At 26.7% G+C, this 23,965-nt stretch overlaps 1 protein-coding gene across 2 annotated transcripts in view; it reads left to right on the plus strand.

The window, feature by feature from the left end:
- The first annotated feature begins 958 nt into the window (after window positions 1–958).
- Window positions 959–23,965, plus strand: part of LOC129976599 (homeobox protein cut-like) — a 283,318-nt gene continuing 260,311 nt past the window's right edge. For both annotated transcript variants that reach the window (XM_056090238.1, XM_056090240.1), the window contains exon 1: window positions 959–1,051. The gene's annotated coding sequence lies outside the window, so the exon portion shown is untranslated. The remainder of the gene's footprint in view (window positions 1,052–23,965) is intronic.

Below are 23,965 nucleotides of genomic sequence, written 5' to 3' on the forward strand. Positions count from 1 at the left end.
AAAAGATGCCAATTTATTTGTCGTAAAAAAGTTAAATTACAACATTTAAAAAATAAATAAAAATAGCAACCGGGATGCAGTAAATTAAAGCGAAAAAGTATCTACTATAATAAAATAATTGGATATGCTTAATTTTTAATTCAAGTGCTTGTACAGTTAACCCCTTAATCGTCATACTCATGTTTCATACGTGCATCGAACCATTGCTCCCGAAATTTATAAATTGAAATTAAATAACTCAGACACCATAATACGGTTTTAAAAATTACATTTAATTCACAAACACCCCAAGTATTCTACAGATTCATTCTATGTCATCTAATAATTTGAAAAAAAACTAAAGCTTTAATGGGTTTGGTTTCTTAATGTAAATTACTTTCCTGATGAAAAACAAAGTAAACAAAAAAAATCATACGAGAATTAACAGCTTTAAAAATTAAAAGAAATCCTTGATTTTAGCGTTTTTTTATAACTATATTCCATAAACTAGAATAACAGCAAAATTATCATAATAAAAACATTGGAATACTATTGAATTTCTTAGTAATATATATTTACTTATTTTACAAAAAAAAAAAAAAAAAAAATCTGATAAAAAAATCAACCTATGGATAATCTATATCATGAAGAAAAAAAGAATCAGGAATGCGCACTTTCTCAGCCACCATGAGCAGTTCTGAATTCTATTAAACAAACAAAGAGGGGAAAAAATTACCATATAGACTCGCTCATTCTTTTAACGGCGACCGCTTTGGCGCCCTCCACACACCGCCAAACCGCCTCTAAATCTGGCCAACCTGCATCCACTGCCTCCTTTCCCCCCTTTTCCCAAGGGGGGAAGCGGACAAGAGAGCGAAGAGTAGAGAAACGGGGGTGGATGGAAGCCGCGGAGGGGGTGAGGGCAGAGAAACGAAAGCGAGGGAGAAGACATAATTAGAGAGGCAGACGATCTCCGTCACACACGCGGAACACAGCATAAGTATCGTCTGCAGAAATTCTTAGGGAGAGAAGAGAACAGTGAACTTCTTTGCGCCTCTTTCAGCGACAACAGGTGAGAGAGAAAACTTTTTCCTCCTCTCTTCTTCCGATTATCGTTTAGTTTGAATAATGCCGCCAATCGGAAGTGTTCGAAGGGCGTGCGCCGATCACGTGGTGCTTCGGCGAAAGGCAATCGAAGCGCGCGCCGTTCAATCGGAAAGATTCGGTCATCCGAAGTAGAGCGCGCGAAACGCTAAAGGAAAACGAATTGAGCCGAGAGGAATCGCTCGGTTGGGAAGTTAATAGCCGAATAATCGTTTGCACTCTTTAAATGGATTTGGGATTTTTTGTTTGTCTTTTATCGGAAGCAATACGTGCGATTACAATTATTTGTATTGTATAATATTAAGAGTAAGCATAGAATGCGGAGTTCCTTGACTGATTCTTTTTCGCAGATTAAGTCTATCTTCCCTCGATTTCTTGATTATTATTATATGCATTTGTTGCATAATTGTTTTTCTTTTTGTTGTTTATTTATTTTTTAATTCAAATACGCTTATACAAGAACAATATTATTTCTTATTTTATATCTTTTTTTTTTGTTTGTTTGAATTCTTAAAGAAAACGTATATCTTGCGTTGTTTCGAAATTAATTAAACATAACAATTTCTTCTGTCTGGAAGATTCTGATCTTGAAAAAAAATGATTTTTTTAAAGCAAAACAAATAGAAAGTTATATAAAAATTTTACCTGTTCTGGCCTTTATGCTAAGAAACATCCTATTTGAAGTTTATACAATTTTAATTATAAAATGACATAAACCACATAAAAAAATTTTCTTGCTTCTTCATATTTGAAATATGTTTTGAGAAGATAAAAATTTAAATGTTCATAATGATACACAGCAAACAATGATATTTTTATAATATTTTTTTCTTATTTTGATTTGAAAAATGCTGAATTTTAGTATTACACAGCTTTAATTCTCAATAAAATAAATTGTTTAGTTTGTGAAAAGAATTGTGGCGTTTCTTTGTTTTCATAATATTATTTAAGTAACAACTTTAGAAAAAAAAGACCCGCATAAACATATTTTATTTGGTATGCATTTAAAACATTATTAATTTAATTTCTAAACGAAATAATTTTTTATTCCCCCTTTTCTTTTTATAATAAAATCACTAAAATAAAATTTTTTACTAATATTAAGAAATAATTTGTATTTACCAGTTCATCAAATAATCTTATGTTGATAAATCATTTGAATTTTCTTCAAAATTTTAACATAAACATTACTCGAAATAAAGGTTATGCAACTTCACTTATATCGGCAGATAAAATAATCTAGTATAAAAACAATTCACATTTTATCATGAATTTAAAGTAGCTTGAGTCGCCCGCTTTAATATATGCAAAAAATAATTGAAAAGTAATTTTTTTAATTATAAAAGAAAATATTTTTCTATTATTTTTAGCTTTTTCTCAAAATATATATATATATATATATATATATATATATATATATATATATATATATATATTTGCATAATGCTATATGTAAATACCGAAATAGAATTTATAAATTTAAAATTCAAAATAGAGAAGCAAATACAACTTTTTAGCGATATAAAGTATGTTGATTCGACACGCTATGACATAACTTCTCTAATATAGAAAAATTAATACAAATAATTAGCCGTTTAAAAAATCAAAAGCGAAAATATACAAAGTTCTTTCTATTTCTATTGAATAAATTCTATTGAATATTGAATTGTATTCTAATAATAAAGGTTTTAATTACCAATTTAAAATAGGGATAAAATTATGAAATAAATTTAACTGTTTTGAAAATCATAAATATGAAGCTGCAGCTACTTTCTAGTTTTGTGATATATTTAGTTTCGACAAGAAATATTTCTGAATTTTATCAGTGAAATTCTTTTATAGAAGAAGATACATTCTTTTTCTAGATAAAAACAATGTGTACAACATGTGTCTGAATAAAAATGTGTAAATTATAGAAAACTGATAGGGTTTCAATTATAAATTTTGATTTATTTATTTTAAATAGCTTAAATATAGGTTTCTATTCCAAAAAATATTCTCTGACGTCTTTGGAATGCCGATAACAAATTCTTTATTTTTTTTTATTATAATAAATCATGACATATGTTAAAAATTTCATTAATTATTACGAAAAACTGCTTCCATGAAATGCTTATTCGAAAACATGCAAAAAAAAAAAAAAAGTACTGACGAGGGGGAAAAAATGAATTTTCACATACTTGTTCTTTCTTGGCAATATTTTTTATTTAAATATAATAAATATAATCATTTTTATTCTATTCGGTATGTTCAAAGTACATGCATATTTCAGAAAAATGTTTTCAAAAAAATATTCAAACCTTTTTTTGCTCATATCAACTCTTCGAAAATTCCATAAACAGATTTTTTTTTCTTTCTGTTTCAGTAGGATTAAAGAAAATAACAGGTTTTAATCATAATTCGAGTAATTTTTTGTGCACATTATTTATTAAAACGTAATAATTGATTCCATTAATTTAATTTAATGTTAAAAAAATTATCGTTTTCAAATTTTTTCAAAAAAAAATTTTTGTAGCATTTTTGTGAAGATAGGAAATAATAAAGAATGCAATAATGAAACAATCAAATTTCAGCCTTTTTTTTCTATTATTTCTTTCCAGAATCCAAATTAATATAACGCAATTCAATCAAATTATTAAAAAAAATTAAACAAGTTAATTACGTTGTTTACTTTATCATTTTTTTAATTTTCAGTTTTCTTGAAGTAAAATAGCAATATTTAAAGGCCCTGCTTTGTTAAAAAATTATGTAAAATATTAATAAAGATTTAGCAGAATATATTAGAAATTTAGTCCATATTTATGTTTTTGTTAACACTTCTCTATAGGAAAATTATAGAACATTTTTTTGTTTTACTATGTTTCCATGTTAATAAATTTAATGAAAAACGTGATGAAATGAAATTAATTATTAAAGAAAAAAGATAAATTACCACTTTGAATCATTAAAATGAAAGAAAAATATTTTAACTATCAATAAATATGCTGATGTAGTTATTTTTATATAAAAATTTGTATTATAGTTTTTTTGGAATTACAAGTTTTCTGAAACAGCTGCTTATATGAAAACAGCAGACGATTTTAACAGTTTTCTAGTTTATCATTTAACTATTAAGTTAAATTTAAAGTTAAAACTTAAAAAGTTTATTTAAAGTTAAAAACTTTTCAGCTTATTGCAGATGATGTGTTTTATGTTGTGAGATTAACAGAGAAAACTTTTAAAGTATTTTTAACGAAGAAACCACTCAAAATATGTATTCTTTGAATATGCCTAAGGTATCTATGAATATTTTTAACTAGTTACTGTATTTTTTATATTTTTTATCTGTCGACAAAAATTGCAAAAACTTAAATAAGAGGAACAATTAATAACTTAAAATTGATTAAAATGCAGTACTTATTATATAAATAATATTTTCTATAAGCGTAATAACTTTTATGCTAAAAAAGTTTCCATTATTAAATTCGAAATTACGAAAAAATAAATTATTTTATTTACTAACTATTAAACAATTCAAAATTATTTGAAAAAAAGATGAAAATGATAATGATATAAATTTGGAACATTATTCAAAATAGAACATTCTTATTTACCAAGGGACATCGAAATGACTATCAGGAAAAATATAGCTAGAGTTTTGTGTCAGTTATCTAATTGAAAAAAATAGACAAATTTCAAATAATTTTCAAAAACATTCCGATTATGTTATTCGTATTTAAAAATGAATTTCATATTTAGCGAACAGCTTTCTGAACTACAAATTTGTAATAATAATAATAGAAGTAAAATAAAATAAAAACGGGTCATAAAATAGAGTTAGTCATATGTTAATTAAAATTAAGTGGAAATAGCAAATATGGAAGTAATAAAAAAAAATTGAATTCTATTCAATTTAGTGTTAATGATCTCAAAAATAATATACGTAAAGCTACGAATATCGTTTGGTTGTTCTGAACGAATAATGACTGTACGATTTTCAAATGATTTCCAAAATGAACCAATTACTTGATTCGTATTTGCAAACTAAATTCTTACTTAGCAAACAGCCTACTTTCTAGAGAAAAATACACCTTATACAATGGAAATGGAAGAAATAGCGAGCCGTCCCAACTATAGGAATAAGTGCATTTTCCGTAATGTCCGCCTTACACGTAAGCAATGTTATTGCAGAGCAAAACTATCCATATTCACATAACGTTATTTCCCCGAATGTATTAAGGATAAAAAGGCTATTTGTTTTATCTGCACATAAAAGGCGAAAGTGTGTCTTCATGTTCCTAGTCAGTGGCAAAATAACGAGCGGAAACCTGGTAAACAAACCTCTTTATTTACCAGAGAAATGCTAGGAATGTTATTTCTGTTATTGTTTCCTTTTTTCACCCTTAGATTATTGCTGTTTGGTGATATTAATACGAGTTGAAATTTAACTTTTTTCTAGGTACGAGGTTTATTTTTAATAGGAACATGTAGAAAATGATTTCTGAAATAGGCTTTATAAATTGTTATCATGCAAAATTTATTAGGATTTTATTTCAAGAGAATACGTTGATTACGGTTTACAATGCAATAATGTATAATGACATATCTTAAATTTATTTTCTAATCAGGTCTTTTCCATAGGAAAAAAAAATGTGAAACTATCTTCATTCGAAAATGCTTATTGCTCTGTTAAATTTGGAAAGTAAATGTTAATAAATAATAAATTGAAAGAAAGTTTAATAACTAATCAATCGAAAGAGATTCTAATAAATAATGAATTAAAAAATAACCAATTTTAAAATAATTATGTAGCAATTTTTTTAAAAAGCGGTTTAGTCATGATATTTTTTAACATGACATTGGGGTAGGTGACGATGTGTATCAGATCTCCCAATTTCTGAAAAGAGTAGTATGCTCATTTGCTTCCATATGATTAGTGTCAAAGAAATAGTGCTACATCAAACTGAATTTGACAGAATTCTGACCTCATAATAAATGCTGGATTAGAATAGGTTTTTAATTATAAATTTTTCTTAAGTATTCAATGAATTATTGGTGCTTAAAATACAAATTAATTAATGTTACTTAATTTTTTTCCTTTTTGTGTAATTAAAGTATTTTATAAATATAAAAATAATAAGTTTTTTATCAATTTAATTTGTATTCTTATGCATGATAATATGAAAATCATGTACTTCCAAAGGACATAATTTTTCTTAGCTAACGGGCACCAAGTCTCGGGGTCCTGCCTTGTTTATATTCTTAAAAGTGCATTTCCAAGACTTCGCATTTTTATGTTTCTTGGTCATGTTTAATTACTATGCTCTGAATAAAATTATTACTTTGATTTTAACCTCCCTCAGTGTTGATAAAAAATAAAATTTATAATTCGATAAAAATTTATTGATATAAATTTATAATTATTTGTTATCAGAAAAATATAAATCAATTCGCAATTTTCAATTTACTCCTCAAAAGACTTTCATAATTCGATAAAAATTCATTGATATAAATTTATAATCATTTGTTATCAGAAAAATATAAACTAATTCGCAACTTTCAATTTATTCCTCGAAAGACTTTCAATTAATGTAAGCTTGAAAAGCGCCATCGGCTTAGCATTACACCAAAATGTTTAAACAAAATGATAATTATTTATTAAGCTAAGCATTTTTATGGACTATAATTGTTTATATAGTTACAAATAAAATATAATGTATAGATATTAATAACACTTATTATTTTAATTATTGAGTATATTTATTGAGTATATTATAAGTATATTTATTCATATAAAACATTTTACATAAAATTGTTTTAATGAAGACAGTATATCATATTATATATGAAAAAAAAATCTCCTTTTGGCAATGAAGAATTTTAGTTTTGCACGAGAAACACATATCTAAATTTCTTCATCCAGTCAAAAATTATAGATTATTTGAAAATTGAAATAAAGCATTTTTAATTTTATTGATTTACATTACTCAGGTAAATAAAAATTGCTATTTTTTCGCCATGTATAATTGATGCTTTCTTTCCCTTGTTGTTTTGTTATTATTTATGCAAGTTAATAAAACTGACTAATATTTTCTGCAAAAACAAATAGTAAATTTATTCTATCCAAAAATTTTGATAATAATTATTAGGCAGACTTCAGTATGTTTAAAACAAATGATGATAAATCTAAATATAAAATATTTCACAAAATCATCTTTATTTTTTTAAAATAAATAATAATATAAATCATTTAGTACTTATATATGTTCTTTCTTATTCTTTTTATCCCCATTTATTCATTCTATACATAAATATTCTTTAATAGTTAATCAAATTATCCTTTTTTTACGTACTACAATTTGCTTATTCTTTCATTAAAATTCATTGGACACTTTAAATAGGAACATTTTTATTGCATTTTCCGTTTAAAATGTTTTTATTAACATATATCAAATAAAGTTTTAGAATAAGATAAGGATACATTATGAATGCTGTTGATATTATAAATAATCTATTTTACAACTACTTAACTTCGGATAAATTTCTTCAGTTTCGTCTTTTTGACGAAGTAAAATACTGTTTTTTGATATTTTCATTGGAATATATTTTGCCATTTTTTTCTTCTATTCGATGACTTCAGTGGACAATCGTCGAATATGTAATTTAAGATAAAATAACACCCTGCAAAAACTGCAGATGAAATTAAGAATAATCTAATGTACTCTTTTATTTTACACTGATTTATGCACCCGATGCTATTTGACATTAAATCCTTTTCAAGTATAATATTTTTCACATAAAACCTACTTTAGTAAAAAAATATTACAGTATATAAAATCCGCTTTTCGTCTGAAACCTTTATCATCTTTTATCGTCTGCCTTTAATTAAAATTAGAATATCACTTGAGCCAGACGATTTTTAAAACCATCTACTGCCAATTTTCTGCATAAGTTTCAATATTTGTTACATTAGAACTGCAAATTTAGTTCGCAGATGCAAATTCAGAACTGCAGATTTAGTTCGCAAAAAGAAGAATGTCTGTCCTCATTTAAGTTTTTCAAAAGTTTGTTCTTAGTGGCTAAAATCACTACTTTAAGACAAATAAAAACTATTGCCAAAAAACTTATTAAAATAAAATAAAAATTTAAAAAATTGTGAATAGCAATAATAATAATTCAAAGTGTAAAAAAGACATTTTTTAAAATTAATTTCTAATTAATAGAATAATTTCAGATTATTTTTTGTCTGTTTCTAGTTTTAGAACGAGCAAAAATCCGAAACTTAGGCGTTTTCATCGAAATATATTTTACTGGTCTTTCTTTTGATATAAAGAATTTGGTTAAACAACTAATTGATTACTTGAGATAAAAAACAAAAACATGAATACTGGAAATGAGTTTTAAAATTATATAATTTATTACTTTATATTAGTGCAAGACTTTTAATTGAAATGTTAACGATTTTAAAACATAGTTAACTTATTGCTTTCTTTTAAACTTCTATTTGCTACAAGTTACAGATGATTTTATTAATATTAAGTAATTAAATTAACAGTTTCATAACAAATTTCAGTTTATATTTAAAATTTCCTTTTCTTTTTTGCTTATAAGATTTATTTAATAATAATCAAATTCCCAATTTTATATTAAAATAAAAGCTTATAATAAAAACCATAGACGACATCCACAATTATTTAATTTGTTATTATACATCAATTTACTATTCTTAAGCTGAATATAAAAGACTTGAATAATTATCTATATTTTCGCTTTATTTAAAACTTTTTTCCTTAATATAATCCCATTAAATATCAATATATGTTTATATTTTGGCAATCTGATTATTATTTTTTCTAATAATAATAAAATTTGCTGCAGTATGTCATATTTCAGTTTTCAAGACGATTTTTTGAAAGCCGTTTAAAAACGATAATCTGACATAATTTTATCGATATTTATTTAAATTTTTTTTTTTGTCTTTTGTTTATGAATTTGGTTCAGAATTATCAAATTTATCAATTTAAGTAAAACAGCAATTTTACATAAAAACTGTATACAAATTTAACAGCTTGTTACTATCAATCAATGCATTTCAAGCGACGTGCAGACGATATTAATAATCAATTATATTACATTATTTATCGTTGAATATCATTCTAAGTTGTACAAATAAAATGAAAACGATTTTAACCTCGATCGAAATACCACTTTAATTTAGGTTTCAGTTTGCATATTTACACATTATTTTTATTAGATCTTTTCTTTACTTCTAAATTTAGCAACATTTAGTACTAAGTTCACATAGCTTTAAACAACTTTATTTATTACATGTATTTTCGTTTTCTTTAAAGATTTTACTAACAATTATCAAATCATCTGTTTTATATCAAGCTCAAATGTAGAAATAAACTCTAGGCGATTTTTTCTAACATTCTGACCGAATAAAAATGTTAATCTTGGACATTTTGATTAGGATATATTTTACAACTTTTTCTTTCCTCCTTGAGATGCAATATATGATTTTCACGATCATAATCCTGGTGCCGTCTTCCCAGCAGGTCACGACGAGATGGTAATCAAAAGTGTATCATTATTTTTGTGGGCTGTCATTCCTTATCTGGCATCAGAACAACATATCCAACGGTACCTCCTTATATTACGGCAGCCCCACTCGCCCACTTAGACCCGTTATCTATCTACGATATAGGCTATATTTTCTGGACTTTTAGAATTCTTTTCTATTTTTTTGTAGTCGAAATTTCACGGTAAGCTTAGTTGCTGGCCGTAAACCTGTCTTCATTCTCCTGCCGGATGATGGTATCAATTGGTATACTCGAGTTTTTATGTAAAGCCCCGAGTGAAGAGAACGTTTTTTGGTTTATTTAGTTGAAATTTGCATATGTATATATTTGATGGACTTTTGAGTGTGCTTTTACGATTTGAAACGTCCGTAATGGTTAAGTTCTCGCTTCGAATGCAAATGCTAATCATCAGATCTCTCGTGTGAATTATGTGAAATATTAAAGTGTGGGAAGTAATGAAAGCTGTAAAAGATTTATAGTGTTAAAGGTTGCCATCATATTCAAACATAAGTCATTCAAAAATTTTACATAAATATGTATTAGAATAATTAAGATTGAACTTCTTTTTTTCGAAGAGAAAAATTGCTGAACAATTTCTTGTAATTACTTTATTGCAAACTAGAATTGTTCAACATTACGGTATCAATATTGTTGCGAAAAAAAAATCGTACGAAGCCATTTCCATTTCTGACCAAACGAAACTTATAACGTCACATTATAAGCTTTATGGTGACGAATGTCTTCATTTTAGAGATATATTATATTCTATTTTTAAGTTGTGAATTGCTTTCCGTGAATTACATAAAAAAATAAGAAATAATCTATAAATATATTTAATTAAATAAAAATAATTAAATTTAAATATACAAAAATAAAGTCATTATTTTTTTCTAAAGCAATCTGTGTTAAAAAAATGTCTTAACAATCAAATAAATTAATTTTTATATTTCAAGCTAATTTTATACTTATTTTAAATTAAAAATATAATAATTTCATATAATCATGATTTCAATTTAAAAACAGAACAATTAAACACTCAAGAACAGATATTTTTAAGAATTATGTTCATTTTTTAATCTAATATTATTTTATAGCTTAGAAAACAATTTCGTTTTTGAAGTTGCCATGGATATTTTAATCAAATTTTATCTGAAGACAAGCTAAAAATCACGTTTAAATTGAATGAAAGGGTTTTAATTAAATTTGAATGAATTATCAATATTTTTTTTATCAATTATATATTTATAATCAATATTTTATTTATCAAGACATTTATCAATATTTTATTGTGATTTATTATTTTTTTTTATTTAGACCATTTATTAGAATAACATAGTAGAACAAAAAAAATCTATAGATTTATGATTAATATCAAATTAATATTGAATGAAGCAACATCCAAGAAATAAAAAAACTTAATTGTTGAAGTTAAGACATAATTTTTTTATTCATCTTCAGTGAACTCCTTGAATCTAAGAATTCAGTATATTCCTATAATTAAATCTTACATCCTTTATATATATATATATCATTCTATCAAATCATTCAAAAATGTAGAATATATCTGATATACTTACAAATTATTTTGTCTTTTAAATTAGTGAGTATTTAGGCTTAGTTATAGATTTAAATGAATATTAAAACTTTAATTCGATGCCAAATTCAGATATGCTTTAGTGTGCGAAGCATTTATCAATTCGGATTACATTGAAAGTTGGGATACAAATTTGTAACAATGTTCAAAAGTCAATAGCAAGGATACAAAGTGTACAATGTTTTTGCCTATGGAACCGTCTATGTTTTATTTCGGCAATAAAAACAATTTGTACAATAAAGATTTATAACAGAGTCCGCAATTAAACATTGGCTATAATAGCCGCCCAGCAAAAATTACTGCTCAATATTCGCCAAGGGAATAAAATAAAAGCCAACTCAACTGGAATCAGAACCCTTCTGTGCCAAGATAGAATTATTTTCGCTTTTATCTTCGAAACAGCGCCCTTCAAGTGAAACATTCAATACAGTATGGAAGGCAAACCAGTAAAGCGTACCACACAAAAGCAAATATTCATCAACATAACTGTTGTACGTGTGTTCGGCCGCCCTGGCATTAAAGCCCCTGCTCAACCGCTAGCCCCTGGCTGTGCGAGAGAATTTTGATTTAAAATATGGTGCTTCGGGCAATAATGCACACTGGCTAATTCGCGGTTCGTGAAGCATTTGATTTGTTGGCGTTAGCTTTTGTAAGTTACTGTCTGTTCCCGGTAATTAGCTCTGCCTGTGACTTTTAGAATTGGGGAGGGTAGGAAGGGAGGGGGATTAGCAGCCCGGAATGGCTCTTCGTGGATGAAATGTTTCTTCTGATTACAATTTATGGAGGTTTCGGAATCGGATGGATGGATAGTCGACTTCTTTGCTGGTGGCTATCACTTTGGTGGGAAAGGATTTATGTATCCGAATATCCGTTAGTTCGGAAGGAAATGAGCAGTTCGGAGACTTTTTTTTTTTCAAGAATTGGTATCTTTTAATGATTTTGATTTCAATCTTATTTTTTATTTAAGGGATTCAACATGATATTTTGACCTGTCAAAAGGAGTTCAGAAATATAAAATGCTGTGGAACTTGTTTAGTTCGAAGCTAATTGCGATATAATTGTAATTCTTTTCTAAAATCGGAATGTAGAAAAGCTAAGTTTTTAAAGAAGCAGAACAAGAAAAATAATATCAATACAAATTTATTTATCACAAGAATTATCAAGACAAATTAAAAATTTATTTCAACAATGCAATATATATATATATATATATCAGTATAAATTTATTACACTAATACAAAAAATAAAAATAATACAAATTTATTACATCAATACAAAAAATAAAAAATATCAATACAAATTTATTACATCAATGCAAAAAATAAAAATATCAATACAAATTTATTACATCAGTACAAAAAAATAAACAATATCAATACAAATTTATTACATCAATACAAAAAATAAAAATATCAATACAAATTTATTTTTAATATTTAAGGATTTTAATAAATAATACATAATTCATACAACTAAAATAATTTATAAAATGTTAATAAGAAGAAACGAGAAAAAAATTCAATGTACCAATGAAATCATATTACAAAATTCGAATCGCCAAATTTCAACACCAAGTAAGTATTGTAGTATCTGGCAATTCATAGGAATAATATCTATTGATTTAAAGTAGACGTCGAAACTTATTTAAAATTTAAAATCAGTCTTCTATAATTAGCTGGTCCTTATTAAATGGAATATGAAATATGAATTAAGGAATACTAAAGTTTTACAGAAGATGGTGATGTAAACAGTTTTGTCGTATTTATTTTTTTAATACGATAGTTTTTCATCATTACTTTTAATGGATTCACGAGTGATATTCAGGACTTTCAAAGGAATATAGAATCTATGGAATATAACTAGCAGTCGGTAATAATAATAATTAATTTTAAAACTATTATTCAAATTTTGTTTTAAACGCGGAATTGGCCGTCTATTGCAGCAGTGATCTTCAAGTCAATCCGATATATTTCATTTCTCAGCTCTTTGTAATCGGGAAATGCACAAAAGTGTTCTCTTCGAATAGTCCTATATTATATTTCAATTCAAGAATACGATTTCAATATCAGTTTAAAAAAAATGGGACATATTGTCAGCAGAATACGCTCAATTTTTTTCTTTTGTGGTACATAAGTTATGCAGTTGCTATTCATTTTTTATTCATTTTCGTATACTGTGTATATTTCGTGTTCTGTATGTACATATACGTACATCTAATTCGTATTTGTATTCCTACATTGTGTTAATATTCTTGAAATCATTTAATTAATATTCCAAAGTACATCTATATTTCTTAATTTTTTTTTCTCTGAAGCATGTTTTCATTGAATTTTTAGTAAATCCATGGTGACATTTTTTCTCCAATATTCCCCAATATATAAATAATGTTAGAAGTCTAAATAGTTTTTATTATTGTATACTTATATACTTTCTAAATGCCATTGTTATTTTATTCATTTGTCATACCGCTATTTAGTTGTGCAAGTTTGTAAAACAAGAACCGTATCAAATGTTGTCTTTTGTCATCTGAGGATGATTCAAAATTACAAAATCCATTTCAAAATTGTTCCAGTGTCCCCTTCAAAATAAGGTACTAATTTCACTAAATTAACTAAAATGGATGTAGTTATGTGGTCTGTTTTATTATTGATTATAAATGTATAAATCTAATGTATAAAAATATAAAGAAGAGAACTAAAGTCTAAGCTAAATTTTGTTATCTCGTAAATAGTTTTTGAATGACTGATTTTGCTTCTTTTTTTTTTATAAATCTATTTTAAGAATGATCAAGAATTATATATAAGAACTAAACAATTGATGAAACAAATAATTTTAAAGACATTGATAGGTATTTTCAAAATATGTCCTTCAGCATTTCTTTTCCTGTAATAATATTTACATTTTGATCAATTTGGACGGGATTATTTTTGTTTTGTTTTTTTTAATTTGAGAAAGATAAATGATATATAATTTATATTACTGTGAATTGATACGAAATAAGAATTCTTCTTGCACCACTTGTTTTAAATGCGTTTTGTTTCTAATTTTGTGTCTTTGGACCCCTTTTTTGGGTATGGCCCACGAATATTCAATGGCATTGATGTCGGGGTACTGTGGTGGTGTGTGTAACTGCTATTTACAATGAAAAAGACACCATATTTTGAAGTTACGTGTATTCTGTTTGGGGTCGTTGTCTTACTGGAAAATGAAATTTCCATCTAAACCCAAATTTTTAGTACTTTCCTTTAGATTGCTGCGAAGTATATCCAAGTAAACCGTATCATTTATAATGCCATCTATAAAAATTAAATTTCCTACCCCGAATGAAGCCATGTAACCTCAAATCATCACGGAGTCACCATCATGTTTAACTGTAGGACGTAAATTTTTTGGATACAAAGCAGTATTAGGCTTTCTCCATACAGTAAGATGGTTGTCACTGCGAAAAATGTTGAGGTTTCTTTCATTACTAAATATAGATTTCTTCCAAAGGTTATTGGTCTTCAATTGATGAGTTTTTGTAAACTTCAAATGCTTTTTCTGAATTTGCAAGCTGGTGAACGGTTTCTCTCTAACAATGCTACTTTTATATCCAGCTTGTTTAATGGCATTTAGCACAGTTACAGCACTTACACTTCTGCCTATGATTTGAAAAGTTTCTGCAACAAGTTGGATGAACCATATGGTAGAAACAATCTAAAGGAAAGTGTTAAAAATTTGGGTTTAGATGGAAATTCCATTTTCCAGCAAGACAACGACCCCAAACAGAATGCACGTAACGTCAAAATATGATGTCTTTTTCATTGTAAACAACAGTTACACACACCACCACTGTATCCTGACATTAATGCCATTGAATATTCGTGGGGGATACTCGAAAAAATGGTTCAAAAATACAAAATTAGAAACAAAACCCATTTAAAACAAGTGTTGCAAGAAGAATGGGGTAAAATATCTTCAGATACCACCAAAAATGGGTCGAATCGGTACCATGACGTTTAGAGACCATTATAAGAGCCAAAAGACATGCAATTTAATAGTGACACTTTGTTTCTATGCGTGATATTGCAAAAATTTCATTGGTGTATTCTCAATTTTTTGAGGCAAAATTCTGCGTAAGTTTATTTAAAATGCTTCTGAAAATTTTCAATTTAGAAATTTTTCGTTGATTTTTCTTTATTTTTACTCTAAATTAAACCATTTGTTATGTGTAAAAATAAAAACAAGTTTACACTTCCCGTTAATGTGTTATTTATATTGAAAGTCGCATTTATCAAGTAAACGCAAGGTGTACTCTCAATTTTTTGAGCCACAGTATATTTTAAAGTTTCAAATCATCCAAATTATAGTAAAATAAAATTTTTCAATAAGGGAACAACATGCTCTATAATAAGATTAAGTAAATAAATATCATATTCTCTCTTTTTTTTTTTTCATTCATTCTTGACGGCCAAACGATTTATTTAAACAAATTCTGTGGAAAAATTTTATGAAAAGTAACTGGACTATTGTTTGAAAAATTATTTATTCTGTTATTCTTCTGTGAATGAAAACAAGCCACAGTGATTGAAAAAATAAACAGACGAATTTACTGTTCTAGATAAGCAAAATAGATTTCAATGTGATGCAGAGGTCAGAATTATTTTTCGACATATATGAGAAATTGAATGCATTAAACTGCATTAGTTATTCAGTGTGTCTTTAACCGTAACAGTTAAAATCCTTGACTGCTTTGAAGTTCATATTATCATTAGTGGATTTCAAAATTTTCCAATTTGCTTCAAAATTTTAAGAGTATTTTCTTATAATTCTTAATTATTTGAATAATAACAGGTGAAGTTTCATCTAAACTTATGATTAAATTCAAAGTCATATTACCATCGCCTTTTTAATGTTTATGGAAGCTTTTATTTTTCAGATATTATTTTCATTTCTTAATAAATCCATCAACGGTTTATTTATTTATTTATTTTTTGCCGAAAATATTAAAATTGAATTAAACTGCACAGAATTATTTTAATCACTTTGAACAACATAAATGATGCATTTTAAAAGCTGAACGAGTGTAGGTTTGTTTCAAAAATGTTTCTCAAAATAAATGCAGGTTCTTGAATATATTTTGTTTCTAATAGTCGAATTGAACCTTAAGTTCTTCCTTTTTGTGCTCAATGTCAATTTTCTATGAATTTCTTATTGATTATTTAAAATTTTATTTGTCTGCCATAACTTTCATTCCGTACTATGTACATCAAAAGTTTAATTTTATTACTTTTGTATAAAAATGCTAAAATTAAATACAATTGCGCTGAAGTTTTTTATCGAATTTCACTATTAAAGATAGAATATAAGGCGCACATTGAAAATTGGTTTGGTTTCAGTAATTTTCCTCCAAGCATAATGCGTATCCTTCAATATATTTTAGTACCCATTTGACGAATTCAACAAAACCTTATCCAAATCTATCTTTCTCGTCACTTTTCTCTAATAATACAAATTTTCATACATATGTCACATCTTTCATGAGATATTTGTTCTTTAATAAGCTAACCAAATACTTGATTCCATCATTTCGTTAACGATATCAACTATTGAAAGAAATTGCTATAAAATTTTAAACCAATTTTCATCATTATAGACAACACATGTTTTACCCAGAAAGTTAATGAGATGTTTATTGTTGTTCAAACAATTTGCTTCAAAACAGATGCCTATTCTTCAATGGTTTAGTTTCTAATGGCATTACGTCATAACTGGAGCTGATTTTGACAGTCATTTTCTCATTATGTACACTTAGATTCATCTGCCAAAACCTTTCACAGTTATTTATTCATTCATAAAAATCGTTTGCCTGGAAATTGTGTTGAGAAAATGAACAAATTTTATTTTATTTTTTGGCAGCAAACAGTAAAATATGATTACCGTCAAAAATTTCCGATTTATAATATTTAACTAGAATATGGAATTGTTTTGTCTATTTCTATATCTTGACCTTTAGTTGTGTTTCATATTGTTATCACAAACTTTCCAATTTAAGATTTCTAAGAAAATAATTTATTTTTTCTAGTGAGATAATAAATTTTAGAAGAAGTAATTAATGCTTGCATCTGTCAAATCGACCATTAATCATTACAAACACTGAAAAATGATTTTTTTTTATTCTTTGTTTAAAACTGAATGGATAGATTTATTCGAGATATTTTTAAATATATGTAGGCTCATATGCATATTTAAGCTAGAATAATCCAGTTATAAAAACTATACTAGTATGATTTTTATTTTTCTTGCCTTAACCATCATAAATCGGGCATATTTAAATTTTATTAATTCATAAATATATTTGGGGTATGATCGTAATGGGAAAAAAATATTAGATAGAGCGTTTTAGTGTTTTTCAAATTTATTTTTAGTTTTCAAGTTTATTTTTTTAAAAATTCCTCTGGCAACTCTGCGAAGCTATTTATTTGATCGCTATTTTTCTTTTCTTTAATTATTATTGATTAAATTTTGAATATTAACGATGATCAATACTTTGAGGTCATCTTATTCCTTCAAAACATAGAACTCACGAATAGCTACTGGCATTTTGAGATCCTGATTAAAAGCTTAAAAGCAAAAAATGTCAAAAATGGATGTTTTTGTCTATATGACATTCTATTTTCGCGGTCTGAAAATGCACTGAAAAAATCATTAAAATTAAAGAAAATTAAAATGATATACCTCAGGTTAGCGCGTCTAGTCTTATCTCAAATAAAATAAAAAATAAAAAGAGAGAAAAGAAGAAGAAGAAAAAAATATGGTTATTAGTACTATGAATGATTTTTAGATTATTGTTTTCGCATTTGATTAATCGCTTTCAAATTTAAAATTTCCAGAATATCTTTTTTTTCAGACATTATATTATGTAATTACTATTTTTTTCAATAAATTCATATTTACTCAGTTAAAACTAAGCACGAGAAGTAAATATAAAAAGACCCAAACTCACAATTTTGTGAGAGATAATTAATTTATTTCCATTTAAAATAATTCAAATAAAAAAAAATAATGCAAAAAAAACTGATTTAAAAAATTTCTAAAGATTAAAAATGTTTAAAATCATTTCAAGACTCATGAGAAAAAGACGAATAAGAATTTAAATAAAAATATCTTTGAATTTTGAAAGAATAACAGCACGTACAACTGCCATTTTCAAAGATAAGTTTGTTTATAAGGGATTAGGAGCAATCATGCGATTAAAAATCAACTACTCTTTTAAGGATAATAAGTTCACTGTTATAAATTTGACTAATTGTGCCATTTACCTGATGAAATTTGGTCAACTCTAATTATTTGAAGAATAGGTCTATTAAATTTAAAAAATTAACATTGAAAGAAATATAGCATTAAACTTGTGCAATATTTTGCAAAAAAAAAAAAAAAACTCTATATCTCAAAATGTGTATTTCAGAGATTCTTTTCCATTATAAAACTGTCCCAAATGTATCAATAAATCATATAACTTATTATAACTTCATAGGATTGTTTTTAGTTTCATCTGTCTCTGATATTTGACACTATGAAACGTAAAATTTCCTCAATTTCAGTTATTTTTTACGTTTATTATTCTTTTGACAGTTACAAATGACTTTTTAAGGAAAGCTTCATTGTGAAAAAGAAAAAGAAATGTTTTTATTTTTCTTTCAGAGACTTTCAAGTGTAATAAAAAAAATGCCTCTATAGGAGCTTACAAGTATAAATACGGTTTTATCGGAATCAGAAAATTTTACCTTACACACACCCACACACAAAAATAAAAAAAAGATAAAAAGGAAAAAGAAAATAAATACAAATAAAAACTAAACATTTTTATTCGACGAGCTCGGTTTGTTTAATCTAGGGATATATATATATATATATATAAAGTAATGATCTTTTGATTATAACTTTCGTTTACTACATGAAAAAAAAATCTATTTACAGGGGAAGAAGCTTCAAACTATTTATCGGGAATCAGTTTTATTTGGTACGGAAACTCCGACGACTGCTTAGCCGGGAGGAAAGATATCTTTCCGCTAGTTTTATTCGCCCTGTTAGGGTTAAGTAACAGAACCGAATCAATTTTCTTTTGATTTCCCATAGCGAAATTTCACATGGCATTTGAAACAAAAACGGAAAATCTATTACTTATATTCAATTTGAAAATCAAAATTGCTTATCATTTAGCTTTTGCAATAATAAAAATTATCGTAAAATCAAAGGGAAATAAGGAAAAACTAGAAATTATAAAACCACAGAGATATTTTTTATAGAATCTTCTTTTTTAATGTTTCGACAATCTCATTTATATTTAATTGGGTGCTGTTTTCTATGGTTGTCTGCTAAGGAATGAAGGTGTTTATTATTATTATTATTTCGTTTTAATTGACAATTTTATGAATTTTTATTTTCTTTTATTTCATCAGTTTTTTTATTGTATCTATTCATAAAGTTTTTTGATATACTAGGCAATATTTTTGATAAATGATAGATTATATTAGCTACTTTTTAAATTTTCTTATAGGATGCATCAATCCACTTAACATGTTATTAAATGTGCTCATACAATGCAAGTAAGATAAAATTAAAAATATGAAAGTGAAATTTAGTGTTAGATGACGCGGTATAGTTATTTTTTCATGCAGATATGATTTCATTTGATTTGACTCTGATAAATAAAGTAAAAGTAGGTTAAAAAAAATCTTAAAAATATCAGAAATTTATGACCAATAAATTTCTATATTTAAAAATAGTTTACTGTGAGAACCACGGATATTAAGTTATATAAAAGAGATTTAACTAAAATTAAAAACAACCAAAATACCAGCAAACCAATTGGCCGTTAAAGGCAATTAGTTCAGTTGCATTAATACAAAGATGAAGGAAATAAGATAGTAAAAGCATTTCTACTATTTTTTTAATATATTATTTTAGTTTCTATGAAGCATTGAAATTTAATTATCGGTCGAATTTTGCTTACTCTTATAACATATATTACTGTTAACAATTTTTATATATATTATCCAATATTCCCCTGGAATATCCACTTTTCTCGCCGTTAAACTAACAATATGGAATTCATTTATTTACAGTTTCCTCTTTTTATCTGATAATACCGAAAAATAGTCTTTAGTTAATCAGTCTCTGCTACAAAGTATTGCGTACAGAAATTGAAAAGTGTATATATTATGAAATAAAAAATGGAATTCTATTTTGAAATACCTACTAAAGAAAGCAATATTTTAAATTTTAATTTTAACGCTTCCAAAAGCACGCAACTGAATAGTTTGATGGAACAAGCTAATTAAATTGAATTCCATCCAATAATAAGAATAAAAATATTGTATATCAAATACAATTTTTAAAAATATTAAAATTAAAGTAAAATTATAAGGAAGCGAAATGTGTATCTCTAAAAAGATAACATTTTAAGATTTAAGATAGAGAAAAAAATCGTTTTTGTGGTATAATATTTCGGAAATGTTGTCACAAAACTTTAAAAACTTTGCTAAGTTTTTAATTTCTTTATGAACTTTAAAAAGTTGGCAATGATTCAACAATGCACTTGTGCTGAATTTCGTCAAGATTGTAGAAAGTAGATTTTTATAAACGATGTGCAAACAAACATTAATTTTTATATATACAGATGCTATGCTATTGAATAAGCCTAAACATCTTTACAACTGCATGAATTATTATTTGTATTCAGTGTTGTAAAAGTTTGTTTCTAAATCGTTTGGAACAGCTGATACCCTGTTCAATTGTTAGCCCCTGAAAAAAGAAGGAAAATAAGGAAGCATGGAAAAAATTATGATACAACTCGTAGTATTTTAGAAACTTTCCATCGTTTTGTCCGTTGAGCTATGCATTTCCTTAATTTTTTTCGTCTGTCAATATCAATTATCTCGCTTATCATTCTTTAAAAAATGGATGCATTTCAAAATGTTTTCACAATTCCTTGATTCTGAAATTAAACCTTAATTATAAGTTGAACAAAACTTCGAAAATTGTGTTAAAAACTTTGTCTTATACATAAACCTTATCAACTTGGATAAATATGTCGAATTTTCCCATCTTGGTCATTAACAATGGAAAAATAAAACATTAGTAACAACAATGAAAACGAATTAGGCTTTCACTTCAACAATCAAAACAATAGTTTTAAAATATGCTAAAAATATCTTTTAAATTATTTTAAAGTAGCAAAAAATTATTATACAGCAAAAAATTGGTATTTTTGAAAAGATGATTTTTTAATGTTAAGATCATGTAAAAATAAATTTTGTGCTATAATATGGCATTTATTCTCTTAAATAAATTGAGATAACAATAAATATTCCAAACAGGTGATACAGGTGATATGTTCTAATGACAGGACTAAGCAAATTGATGCATTCCTGAATTAAAATGTGTTTTGAGACTTCTTTTGTAAATTTTCTTCCTTCTTGAAAATTTTTCATTTCATAGTTTTCAAACCTTTATAAGAGATGTAAGAAGGGTTTTTTTGATTAGAAAGTTAAACAAATCCACATGTCAAAGGGTTAAAATTTTCATGGACGTTGATTGCAAAATTACGGAATTAAAACTTTCGAAACTTGGACGACCTGCTCCTATTTTACATTTTTTACAAGCATTCTGTGTTATGACTTTATTACGACAGTAGTATTTTGCTTTCATTTTGAGGTCAAAATATTGCATAGAGGTTTATTACACGCCAACTTTCCACAAGTGCTTGCCAATCCATGAGTGTTTGCTTTCAACGTTAATATCCACCTGAAGAAGCGAAAGGATTGCTCCATCCCTTTACCAAACGATTCTTCTTTTCAAAGTTCCTGTTTCGTTCACTCTTCAGCAAACAGTTCCAACCTTAGGAAGCTCCTAAATCTGGGTTTTACTACTGTCATAAGAAACCATCAAACAAAAGGCGGCATCGGTGTTTGAACAATACCACTAAAAACTCGCCTACAAAACACAGCAATAAATCTGGCAGAAAATCCTTTTATTGAACAACTATGCGTGAAATCGGTATATAGGGCCATAAGGCACATACACCCTCTAACCTCTTACAGGTGCTCGCAACCAGAACTCTTTTTTAGCACCACGGACACCCCGCAGAGAGGTGGCCCTTAACCACCGAGGCGGTGCCCCAAAATGGGCAGACGTTCGGTAAATAGATTTCGTTAGCAAGGCGAGAATTTTGAGGCTTTTTTTTAAATCTTTTGTTCGGATGATGCATCATAAAATGAGGCATGAGGCTGTGAAAGCAATGAGGAAACTGGCTGCTATCGTTCATGGTTTTGTTTTCACGCACAGCAATGGGGGGAATTCGAAATGGCAGCTTATATGTTTGTTGACAGGTTAAAGGCTGTTGCCACCAGGCGCGAACATTCTTAGAACCAGACTATCGTTTGGTAATTTTAACTGTCTTATTTTCTCAGCCAGTTGTCTTGCTTTTGGTTAGTTGGATGGAATAATTTTTCCGTAGGTGGGAGTTTAAGAGTCTCTAGCCTGAATGAGGATTAAAGGTGAAATTTATGAGTTTTTTAAGGTTAGAAAAAAAGGATAAAGAGACGAAGACGAGTCTGGAGTGTTGTCTCATATTCTTTATTATTAAGCTTAAAAGGATCCGGTTAAAAATTTTAAAAGATTGTGAGAAATTATAATTGGTAGACCACCGTGAGAGACAGGTGCATTATGCTTATGAAGAATATAAATTAAAAAATTTAAGTTTTTACATCTGTAGCTAAAAAGATTTTCGTCTCTGCTAAATCTAATTTATTCCTGAAAAGATCAAAATAAAGTTGATGTAGGAGACAGGAATTATACTAGAAGCCTTATTTAAGCAGTTACAGACTTGGGAGCTTGTAAATTAGTAAGTATTTTATTGCGCTTTATTAGTATTTTTATTTGCTGTCTTTTTTTTTTTTTTTTTTAAATCCAACAAAATAACATGACAGTTCTTAGTTACTAAATCATTTTTGGCAATCGGCTGATTCGTCCTGATATTGATTATATTTAATTTCATTTAAATATTTTATATATAACAACATTATATTCGTGATTTTGTCAAACTATCAAACATTAAAGCCTAGTTATTTTAATTGTTTTTCATATACTGTGTTCATTGTGTTAAATGTGTACGGAATGGTATCTTTCTAATGGATACCATTCCCATGACATCATAGCACTATTAAAAACGTAAGTGTTTGGTTCTTTTGTTTTCTAAATTTTGCGGTATTGGAAACTTCATTTTTTTATTTATCTCGTAAACTACACAGAAATTAAACAGTTTAATTAATAATAACAGTTAATAATTTAAATTAGTTTGCAAAACTAAGAACTGAAATTTATGCTGAATCTGAGAAATTTTTGTTGAATATTACATAAATTATGTAATATTCAATATATATTTGAGATATTACATAAATTATGAAAAATATTTTGTAGTTCACATAAGACTTAAATACCGAGCGATTCTGTTTGTAATACTCATATTCGATAATAATAATAATAAATAAATAACAATAAAGATGATAAATAAAATAAAACGCTTGGTTTTATTAAAAAATATCTTTATATTAATTGCAATTTCATCATTTCCACTTTAAATTAAAGTTGAAGTTTTACCAGAAATGACAACAAATTAGCAAAATATATATAGTAAATTGAACGAAACGATCTAAACAACAGTATAAGTTTGGTATGACTATCA

This window comes from Argiope bruennichi, chromosome 7 (genome assembly GCF_947563725.1).
Source record: "Argiope bruennichi chromosome 7, qqArgBrue1.1, whole genome shotgun sequence".
Taxonomy (NCBI): domain Eukaryota; kingdom Metazoa; phylum Arthropoda; class Arachnida; order Araneae; family Araneidae; genus Argiope; species Argiope bruennichi.